The sequence below is a fragment of the Pogoniulus pusillus genome, chromosome 10 (assembly GCF_015220805.1).
Source record: "Pogoniulus pusillus isolate bPogPus1 chromosome 10, bPogPus1.pri, whole genome shotgun sequence".
Lineage (NCBI taxonomy): Eukaryota > Metazoa > Chordata > Aves > Piciformes > Lybiidae > Pogoniulus > Pogoniulus pusillus.
In genome coordinates this window covers 38,555,294-38,565,767 of record NC_087273.1, presented here as the reverse complement: position 1 = coordinate 38,565,767, position 10,474 = coordinate 38,555,294, and the positions used below count along the sequence as shown (strand labels likewise).

Sequence of the window (10,474 nt, the reverse complement as noted above, 5' to 3'; positions counted from 1 at the left end):
ATTAAAATGAAGTCAAATGCATTAAATACAAGTTATAAAACAGAAATAAATGTATTCAAATGAAGCAAAATGTGTTCAAATAACATTTCCAGACATGAAATAAACTTATTAAAAGAAAATGTATTAAAATGAAGCCAAATGTATTAAATACAAGTTATAAAACAGAAATAAATGCATTAAAATGAAGCCAAATGTATTAAATACAAGTTATAAAACAGAAATAAATGCATTAAAATGAAGTAAAGTGTATTAAAATAACATTTATAGAAATGAAATAAACTTATTGAAAGAAAATACATTAAAATGAAGTCAAATGCATTAAATACAATGTATAAAACAGAAATAAATGAATTCAAATGAAGCAAAATGTGTTCAAATAATATTTACAGACATGAAATAAACTTATTAAAAGAAAATGTATTAAAATGAAGCCAAATGTATTAAATGCAAGTTATAAACCAGAAATAAATGTATTAAAATGAAGTCAAATGTATTAAAATAACATTTATAGACATTAAATAGACGTATTAAAAGAAAATGTATTAAAATGAAGCCAAATGTATTAAATACAATGTATAAAACAGAAATAAATGAATTAAAATTAAGTAAAATGTATTAAATACAAGGTATAAAACAGAAATAAATGCATTAAAATGAAGTCAAATGTATTAAAATAACATTTATAGACATGAAATAAATGTATTAAAAGAAAATGTATTAAAACGAAGCCAAATGTATTAAATAGAAGTTATAAAACAGAAATAAATGTATTAAAATGAAGCCAAATGTCTTAAATAGAAGTTATAAAACAGAAATATATGTATTAAAATGAAGTCAAATGTATTAAATACAAGGTATAAAACAAAAATAAATGTATTAAAATTAAGTAAAATGTATTAAAATAACATTTATAGACATGAAATAAACGTATCAAAAGAAAATGTATTAAAATGAAGCCAAATGTATTAAGTACAAGTTATAAAACAGAAATAAATGCATTAAAATGAAGCCAAATGTATTAAAATGACATTTACAGACATGAAATAAACGTATTAAAAGAAAATGTATTAAAATGAAGCCAAATGTATTAAATACAAGTTATAAAACAGAAATAAATGCATTAAAATGAAGCCAAATGTATTAAGTGCAAGTTATAAAACAGAAATAAATGTATTAAAATGAAGCCAAATGTTTATAATAGTGAAGTAAATGTGTTAAAGGACAATGTACCAAAATGCATTTATTAAGATAAAAGAAAACATATTGCAATAAAATAAATGAATTTAAACAAAATGACTTTATTCAAATAAAATGGTTTATTAAAGCTAAAAAAAAAGGGCATTTCTCAGAGCCCAGAGCAGTTAAATCTGTGTCTGCACCGGCGTGGGAAGCAGTGGCACAGGCTGCAGGGGACTGCTGGCAAGCAGAGTAGTTTGCTTGTTATTAAGATAGGAAGAAATCTATAGCGAGGCTACAATCCCTAGGGGAGAAACCTGCCTTTGGAAATTGTCTGGTCTAGAAACCCATGCTATAGCAAAGAAGAAGAAAAATAGAAGCTGGACAGACATTATGGCACCATCTTCTCAAGTGGTTGCCAAGGTAACCCCGGATGAATGTGCAGGAACAGGACAGCTCATCACTTTCTGAGGATGCAAGGGGCACGCAGAGGGACTCTCGTTGCTTAGAGGTCAGAGTCTGAGCCACTCTGCTGCTTACATTGGAGCAAGCAGGTAATTATGCAAACCTAATTGTTGCAGATGCTAAGTTCTACTGGAATAAATCTCACACACACACAAAAATACCCTCCTGCTAGCTGCAATTTGTGATTTTTGCCCTTACCTTTGAGCTGTAGAAACCAGAGTTAAATAAAACCAAATGGATTTGCACATATTTGTTTTCTTGACGTGTAAATGCAGCACTTTGAAAGCCAAAAGTGGGAATTATTCTTCATTGCCATCCCTGGAGGTGCTCAGAAAAGCTTGGATGAGGCACTTAGTGCCATGGTCTAGTTGACTGGCTATGGCTGGGTGCTAGGTTGGACTGGAAGAGCTTGGAGGTCTCTTCCAACCTCATTGATTCTGTGATTCTATGATTTCAGTTTTCCAATGACAAAATAGGAACCTAATCAATATCTGGTTAAAAAAGTAGTTATCTGGCTCTGTATGCACACATTTCAAAGGCCATAACTATGAGAAATACTACATATTTGGCTAGGGCTGGGTGCTAGGATGGACTGGATGATCTTGGAGGTCTCTTCCAACCTGCTTGATTCTATGTTCTATTCTATGTTCTATCATTCTGGCAACAAATATTGAAAGAAACCTCTAAAGCTTCACCCCTAATTTAGTTCCAAAGCTCTGTAAACTTTGAGGGCTTCTTTCTGATCTTTTAATTCAGTTGAAGTATAGAGAAACCATTCATCTATCTTAAATCTCTATGCTGAGAAACAAAAAATTCTATCCAATAGAGGGGAAAATAATCATATTTTAATCTATCTTAAATTCCTAATATTTTAATCTATCTTGAATTCCTATGCTGAGAAACAAAAAATTCTATCCAGTAGAGGGGAAAATAATCATATTTTAATCTATCTTAAGTTGCCAATATTTTAATCTATCTTGAATTCCTATGCTGAGAAACAAAAAAAAGTCATATCAAGCACAGAACAACCCTAAATATTTGGATGTATCTTAAATATCTATTGGGAGAAACAAAAATGAATCTCCAGTATAGAAAAATAAACTTCTATTTTAGAATCATAGAATCAACCAGGCTGGAAGAGACCTCCAAGAACATCCAGTCCAAGCTATCCCCCAGCCCTATCCAGTCAATCCATCTTAATCCATCTTAAGTTCATATTCTGAGAAACAAAATAGATATGTAATGTCAAGGATAGAAAATCCATTCATCACAGTATCACAGTATCACCAAGGTTGGAAGAGACCTCACAGATCATCAAGTCCAACCCCTTACCACAGTGCCCAAGGCTAGACCATGGCACCAAGTGCCACATCCAACCTTGCCTTGAACTGAGTGTATCTTAAATGCCTACTGTGAGAAACAAAAAGTAATATCTAGTAGAGGGGAAAAGTAGTATCTTAACCTATCTTAAGTTCCTATTCTGAGGAACAAAAAATGTAATATCAAGTATGGGGAAAAAATTAATATTTGGATGTATCTTAAATAACTGCTGTGAGAAACACAAATTGATATCCAGTATAGGGGAAAAAAAAGTAGTATTTTAATCTATCTTAAGTTCCTATTCTTAGAAATAAAAAATGTAATATCAAGTATGGGGAAAAAACATTAATATTTGGATGTATCTTAAATAACTGCTGTGAGAAACACAAATTCATATCCAGTATAGGAAAAAAAAAGTAGTATTTTAATCTATCTTAAGTTCCTATTCTTAGAAATAAAAAATGTAATATCAAGTATGGGGAAAAAACATTAATATTTGGATGTATCTTAAATAACTGCTGTGAGAAACACAAATTCATATCCAGTATAGGAAAAAAAAGTAGTATTTTAATCTATCTTAAGTTCCTATTCTTAGAAATAAAAAATGTAATATCAAGTATGGGGAAAAAACATTAATATTTGGATGTATCTTAAATAACTGCTGTGAGAAACACAAATTCATAACCAGTATAGGAAAAAAAAAGTAGTATTTTAATCTATCTTAAGTTCCTATTCTTAGAAATAAAAAATGTAATATCAAGTACAGAAAATCCATTCATATTTGAATGTATCTTTAAATACCTTAACATCCAGTAGAGGGGAAAAAACAATAATAGTCTAATCTATCTTGAGTTCCTATTCTGAGAACCAAAAAGAAATACAATATCAAGTATAGAAGAAGCATTAATATTTTAATCTATCTTAAGTTCCTATTCTGAGAAGTAAAAAAGAAATCAAGCATAGAAGAACTATTAATACATTAATAGATCTTAAATATCTGTTCTGAGAACCAAAAAAGAAATCAAGCATAGAAAAACTATTGATATATTCATATATCAGCTTGAAACCTTGGATCCTTTCTTATTTTCTCTATTTGTAGCCAGGTGGGGTTGGTCTCTTCTCCCAGGCAACCAGCAACAGAACAAGTTGTGGCAGGGCAGGTCTAGGCTGGATGTCAGGAGGAAGTTGTTGGCAGAGAGAGTGATTAGCACTGGAATGGGTTGCCCAGGGAGGTGGTGGAGTCACCATCCCTGGAGGTGTTGAAGCAAAGCCTGGATGAGGCACTTAGTGCCATGGTCTGGTTGACTGGCTAGGGCTGGGTGCTAGGTTGCACTGGATGAGCTTGGAGCTCTCTCCCAACCTCATTGATTCTATGATTCTGTGATTCTATGATTTCAGTTTTCCAATGACAAAATAGGAACCTAATCTCTATCTGGTTAAAAAAGTAGTTATCTGGCTCTGTATGCCCACATTCCAAAGGTCATAACTATGGGAAATACTACACATTTGGCAAGACACTTGAAACTCATTTTAGTTGGATCTGATCACTTGGGTCATCAGGGTTATATTTGCACACTGCTATGCACAAGCTCTGTGCTACCAAAGAAATGAGCTTTGCTCTGAGCCCTCCACTATTTAGAATCAGATAATCACAGAATGGTTTAGGTTGGAAGGGATGTCAAGAATCATCCAGTTCCAACACCCTGACATAGGTAAGGACACCTCCCACTAGAACAGGTTGCTTAAGGCCTCATCCAACCTGGCCTTGAACACCTCCAGGGTGGTTGTGAATGACACAAGCACAGAATGTGTAATTCTCTAGTCCATTGTCTTGTGAACTGAGGATCCCAGAAATGCACTCATGTAGCATCACTGGGGCAGAGAAGAGGGGAGAGATAAGCTAGAGAACTTGACCAGGGGAAGAGTCAGAATCATTTTGTTATCAGGTTTGCTGCAGACTTTTTCTGAGGGATTGTTTTGAGATGTACCTGCACAACTCTTTCCTAAAGCATCTCCATCCTTGACCAAGAGCATAGTGCAGACTGCATGTGTAAAATAATATTTTATTTAGAAGACTTCAATTCCTACCCCAGAAAACAAAATGGGCTCTGGCTGTGGTTTGCCACACACATGGGTGAAGGTTTTTTAATCAACTGTGGCTTTTGTCTCTGTGTGGGGACAGAAGATGTTGGTTTTGAACTAAGTTCATCCATTAACAGCTTTTATTTTGCAGAAGGAGGTTTGCATCAGTGTGTTGGTTGCCTCTCTCTTAACACTAAACCAACCTAAAAGGGAGGTTAGGGGAAATAAAGGGCTACATTTTGGACATCCCAGCTCAGATTTGCCCACATTTATCAAGTGAAATGTATAGGGAATGATCTGGTTATTACTGAAAGGGACAACAGGAAGGGGCAGGAGGTCTGAGTGCTAGCACTTGGACTGTGCTGGGAGAGAGTGAGTGCTTCTGTGTGACTTTGAACTTGCACATAACTGTCATTATTTATGCACACATATATGCATGTAAATAGAGCTTCATTTCTTCCAGCCTGAGCCCAGCACAGGTGATTTCATTGTATGGACAGGGGGGCAGGCAAGCCCCAGACCATCACCATCACTTTCCTTCTGTTGCCTGATCAGCTGTAGAAGGTCATTCCAAGTTCCCACCTTGCCATGTCCTGCTCTTCATGGCAAGACACTGCAGTTGGCTATTAGCACACCATGGTGTGGCTTTCATTTTCTTTCCACTTTCACTTGTTAGGTTTTGTCAGACTCCAGGTGGGTTCCTCTGCAAGAGAAGGTGCAGAGACCTTGGTGCCTGTCTTCACAGGGGCAGCTCAGTGCTGGCAGAATGATGCTTGCTGTGGCTCACCAATGAAACAGAGCTGCCAGCACAGGTGTGGGCCATGGAAAGCTACAGCAATGGTTCTCTGCTTGCTGCACCTGAGCTGAGCCATATTGTTTGCTCTGTCCAGAGACTCATCCAAGCCATCAGCAGCCAGTCTGTCCACGAGAATTCTGTGGGAAATGGTGTCAAAGGCTTTTTAGCAGTGCAGGCAGATGACATCCACAGCCTTTGCCTCTCCCAACACCAGCCCTTGCCTGCCCACAGCAGCTCCTGCTCCCCCAACACAACTCCTCACCTCCCAGCAGCAGCCCCAGCTCCCCCTTTAGTCCTTGTCTGCCCCAAGCAGCTCCTGCTGACCCCCTACTCCTTACCTGCCCCAAAGTGACCCCTGGTCCCCCAGTCCCTGATTCCCCCAAGCGGCTCCTGCTCCTCCCTTACTCCTCACCTCCTCCGGATGACCTCTGCTCCCCACCCTACCTGCCCCAAGCTGTTCCTCCCCACTCCTTGCTGCCCCCGAGCAGCCTCTGCTCCCCCTTCCTCCTTACCTGCCCCAAGCTGTTCCTCCCCACTCCTTGCTGCCCCCGAGCAGCCTCTGCTCCCCCTTCCTCCTTACCTGCCCCAAGCTGTCCCTCCCCACTCCTTGCTGCCCCCGAGCAGCCTCTGCTCCCCCTTCCTCCTTACCTGCCCCCAGCGGCCGCTGCTCCACCTCGCCCCACTCTGCCCTCGGCCGAAGCAGCTCTGCTCTCGCAGCTCCATTCTCGCCTCCCCTGCAGCCCCTAGGGCAAAGCCTGCAGCAGCTAAAGCAGGGCAGAGAGGAGCTCAGCTCCAGCAAGTGCACACCCCCAGCACCCGTGCACGGCGGTGTGAGGTTGCCAGGCCCTAACCCTAGCTAGCCGGGGGGCCAGCCAGGCCCCCCGGCCTTTGAAACCCTCCACCGCACCCCGGTGCACCCCACGGGCACTCACCAGCGCGGCCGGGCGGAGGATCCCTTGGGCCCGCAATGGGCCGAGCTTGGCGCTGCCCCTGCCTGCCCGCAAGAAAAAGGGCAGGGGGCAGCGAGGGCAAAGTGGCCACACCTGGGGGGGGAGGAGGCTCCGGCAGCCAGCTGGCAGCAAACGGCATCACCTGCTGGCGGCTGAGGGCTTGCAATGGCAAAGCCATTCAGGGGCGATGCATCAGCTGCCAGCCCAACAGCTGATGGCAACGCTCTGAGCAAAGCCCATTGCACCGTGCCCAGGGCACACAGCGCCCTGGAGCTACGGACTGGAACAAACAGTGCTGCTGGAGCACATCCTGGAGCTCATCTGCTGAAGGGGCAGTGCAAAGTGGCTGGCAAGATACCCTCCCAGTTACAAGAGCAGAGGCTGACTGGGTGTCACTGCTGGGAATGGACACATCCAGCGCTGGCATCTGCACGGCAGCAAAACCTCCAAGTCCTAACTCGCAGTGAGCTAAAATGACCTGAAGGATGCATTGCCTGGCGTGCTGGGAGCATGGAAACAACAGCTCCTGCTGTGCAGAAGAACACCTGTCACAGGTGACCTCAGGTTCCACCAGAAGAAGGACTCCACTCAGGGGCTCCCACTGCAGCTTTCCACACGCCCTTGGCGCTGCTGTGCTGTGCGATGTGTGTTTGGCACTGGCTGGCTGAGCACTTTCACTGCAAGTGATCAGCAGTTACAGACGAGTGCAGAGGGAATCTCCCTCTATAGACACTGTTCACACACCAGCTTCAAGCAGCAGTCCCATATTCAGGCAGTTCGAAGCTTTTCAGTCTCTACCCTTTAAAATCAGGACCAAGCAACACAACATCGTGTGGGTAAAAGACCTGGTAACCTTCAATCCATTGCAACCAAGGATGAAGTCTCCAAAATTCCAACAAATTGAAGTAATTTCTGATTTTATCTTCTTCAAAATTGAATTAAACAAAAAGTAACCAATTTGTGCTTTGACCCAAGACACTTCTTGAACATCATTAGGTACTGGTGGATTCAGGAAACCTTTCACAAGACCTCTATGAAATGCATACAGAAATCCTGGCAGCGTGAAAAAAGCTGCTCTAGGGTAGGGTGTCCTTGCCCACGGCAGGGGGGGTGGCACTAGATGATCCTGGTGGTCCCTTCTAACCAATCCTGACTGATTCTGTGATCCTAAGCTATTTGTTAATTGCATGGATCTCAATATAAAGCATAATGATGTAGCTAACTGCACAGTTAAATAACAGAAATGTAAGCATCTTGTTCAGATTTCTCACCTCACTCACAATAACAAAATGCACTGCAACAGGCAGATGTTTTCCATTACCTCTCACTTGAAAAAAAGAAAAGAGAGGTGTTTTAATGGCACAGTCCCACCTTTTCTATTAAAAGGCACTTCAGAGGCACTCTATTTGCCAGCTCTCCCAGCATAAAAATTGAAGTGGCAAGGTTTTATTGTTGCTCCATTGAATTCACTGCTAGTGATACTAAACAACATAAACAACCAGTCCTTTCAGCCTGGGAAATTAGCCAGCACATGGAGGCTTTTTAATTTACCCAGCACATGGAGCCTTTTTAAATTGATTGTCAGAATAAAAATCATTGATTGTGTGATTCTGGTTTCTTGGGTATGGATTTATTTGCTTAACCCTCTCCCCTTCCCCGCAGTGTGTTGGGAATGAGCAGGGAGGTCATCTCACATGTTAAGTTTCCTTGGTTTGCCTTTCATGTATCTACCTTGGTCAATGAAAAATGTGCTGCTTGGCTTTCTCCCAGGTCCAAGCAGAACACACCACCCACTGCCTGCCTGTTTGCCTGCTGCTTCCCTAGCACAGTTGCAGCCAATCCAACCGTGGGGATCCATGTTTGCCTTCGGCTTTCCAAACAGCATTTCCTCTCTCAGAGCTTAGCTGCTGAGTGGCCTTTCCAAGCAGCACCTTGCTGAGGATGGTGGCAGCCCACTGTTTCAGCAGTGAACTGGTACTTAAGAGAGATTTAATTCCTCCTTCTGTTTAAGCAAGCCTCCACTGAGGTATTGCTGTGTAAAGTGCAAACTGAGCCACAGAATGTCACGGGTTGGAAGGGACTTTGAAAGCTCATCCAGCCCAACCATTCTGCCAGAGCAGGATCACCTAGAACAGATCACACAGGAATGCATAGAGGTGGGCTTTGATTGTCTCCAGAGAGGCAGACTCCACAACCCCCCTGGGCAGCCTGTTCCAGTGCTCTGGCACCCTCAGAGGAAAAAATCCTCCTCGTGTTTCCATAGAACTTCCTCTGTCTCAACTGCCACCCATTGTCCCTTGTCCTGACATTGGGCATCACCCAGCAGAGCCTGGCTCCAGCCTCCTGGCACTCACCTTTACATACTGATAACCACTGTTTAGGTCACCTCTCAGTCTCCCCAGCTCCAAGCTCCCAGCCCCAGCTCCCTCAGACTTTCCTCATAACAGAGATGCTCCATTCCCTTCAGCATCCCTGTGGCTCTGTGCTGGACTCTCTCAAGCAGTTCTATGTCCCTCTTGAACTGAAGAACCCAGAACTGGACATAGGCCTCCAGATGTGGCCTCAACAGGGCACAGCAGAACCTCTCTTGACCTACTAGCCACAACCCTTCTAATCCACCCCAGAATGGCATTGGCCCTCCTGGCCACAAGTGCTCATTGCTGGCTCATGCTCGACCTCCCATCCAGTAGGACCCCAAATCCTTTTCCCCTTTGCTGCCTTCCAATAGATCAATCCCCAGTCTATCCTGATCCCTGGGGTTGTTCTTTCCCAGGTGCAAGACTCTACACTGTGCTAGCAGAGTCATCCCTGGAGGGACAAGCATGGTTGCTCTTTTTCTTGAGGTTTTGGTGAGGTTGCCCCTCACTAGGGCAGAGTAGAGGGGCAGGAGAACCTCTCTTGACATACTAGCCACAGCCCTTCAAATACATCCCAGAATGGCATTGGCCCTCCTGGCCACAAGTGCACATTACTGAGTGGTAGTCAGTAACATGACTGAACAAACACATACCTGATGAGCTTGAAGGATAATGAGATGAAGAATTGAAAAGAGGTGCTGCAGTCGCACCTCTGAAATACATTTGTGTCTGCATGTATATGTATGAACATCTGGTAGGCATGCAGATAAAATTGGCTAGCAGGAGATATTAGAGACTGAGGTCTAATTTCCTTCTCACCTGAGGTCTCCAATTTGCAGGTGCAGTCTGTTTGACAAGCCACTGAGGCGTGCAAGAAACTTTTACCTCGTTGGATCAGGATGCAAAACAAGTCAGTGCTTTTCAGGGCTATACTTTTTGTGTTCCCTTTGATCTAGCTGAAATCCCTTACTTGAGGAGTGGTGGCAGGATATGATCTTAGCACTTTGCCATAGAAGATAAGAGGAGGAAAGTGACATTGGCTCTGGCATTTAGAGTGAAAAAGCAGGGAGTGATGTGTAAAGCACATCTCGTTTGAAGTCAGATTTCATATGTGGGCAAGGCAGAGATTGTTTTCTCTGCTCTACACCTCATTAACCCTAAAGGACCCTGGTTTCTCTAGTGGGGATTTTGTGGCAGAGATGAGGTTTGGAAGATTAACAGTGTATTTGTGCATCTCTGTTCTGCTCATAAGATACACACAAGTCTGGAAAGCCATAATCCAGGCTAGGGGTGGCTGGCTCTGGGAAAAAACAAAGTGATGTTGTAAC

The 10,474-nt window shown here is 42.4% G+C and overlaps 1 long non-coding RNA gene across 1 annotated transcript; it reads right to left on the bottom strand.

Moving 5' to 3' along the window:
• Nucleotides 1–4,886: 4,886 nt before the first annotated feature.
• LOC135179042 (uncharacterized) lies at nucleotides 4,887–6,875 on the bottom strand. Its single transcript, XR_010303882.1, has 3 exons — nucleotides 6,772–6,875; nucleotides 6,488–6,603; nucleotides 4,887–5,976 (listed from the first exon to the last, which is right to left on the bottom strand). It is a non-coding gene; the product is annotated as an uncharacterized LOC135179042 (long non-coding RNA).
• Nucleotides 6,876–10,474: the final 3,599 nt, after the last annotated feature.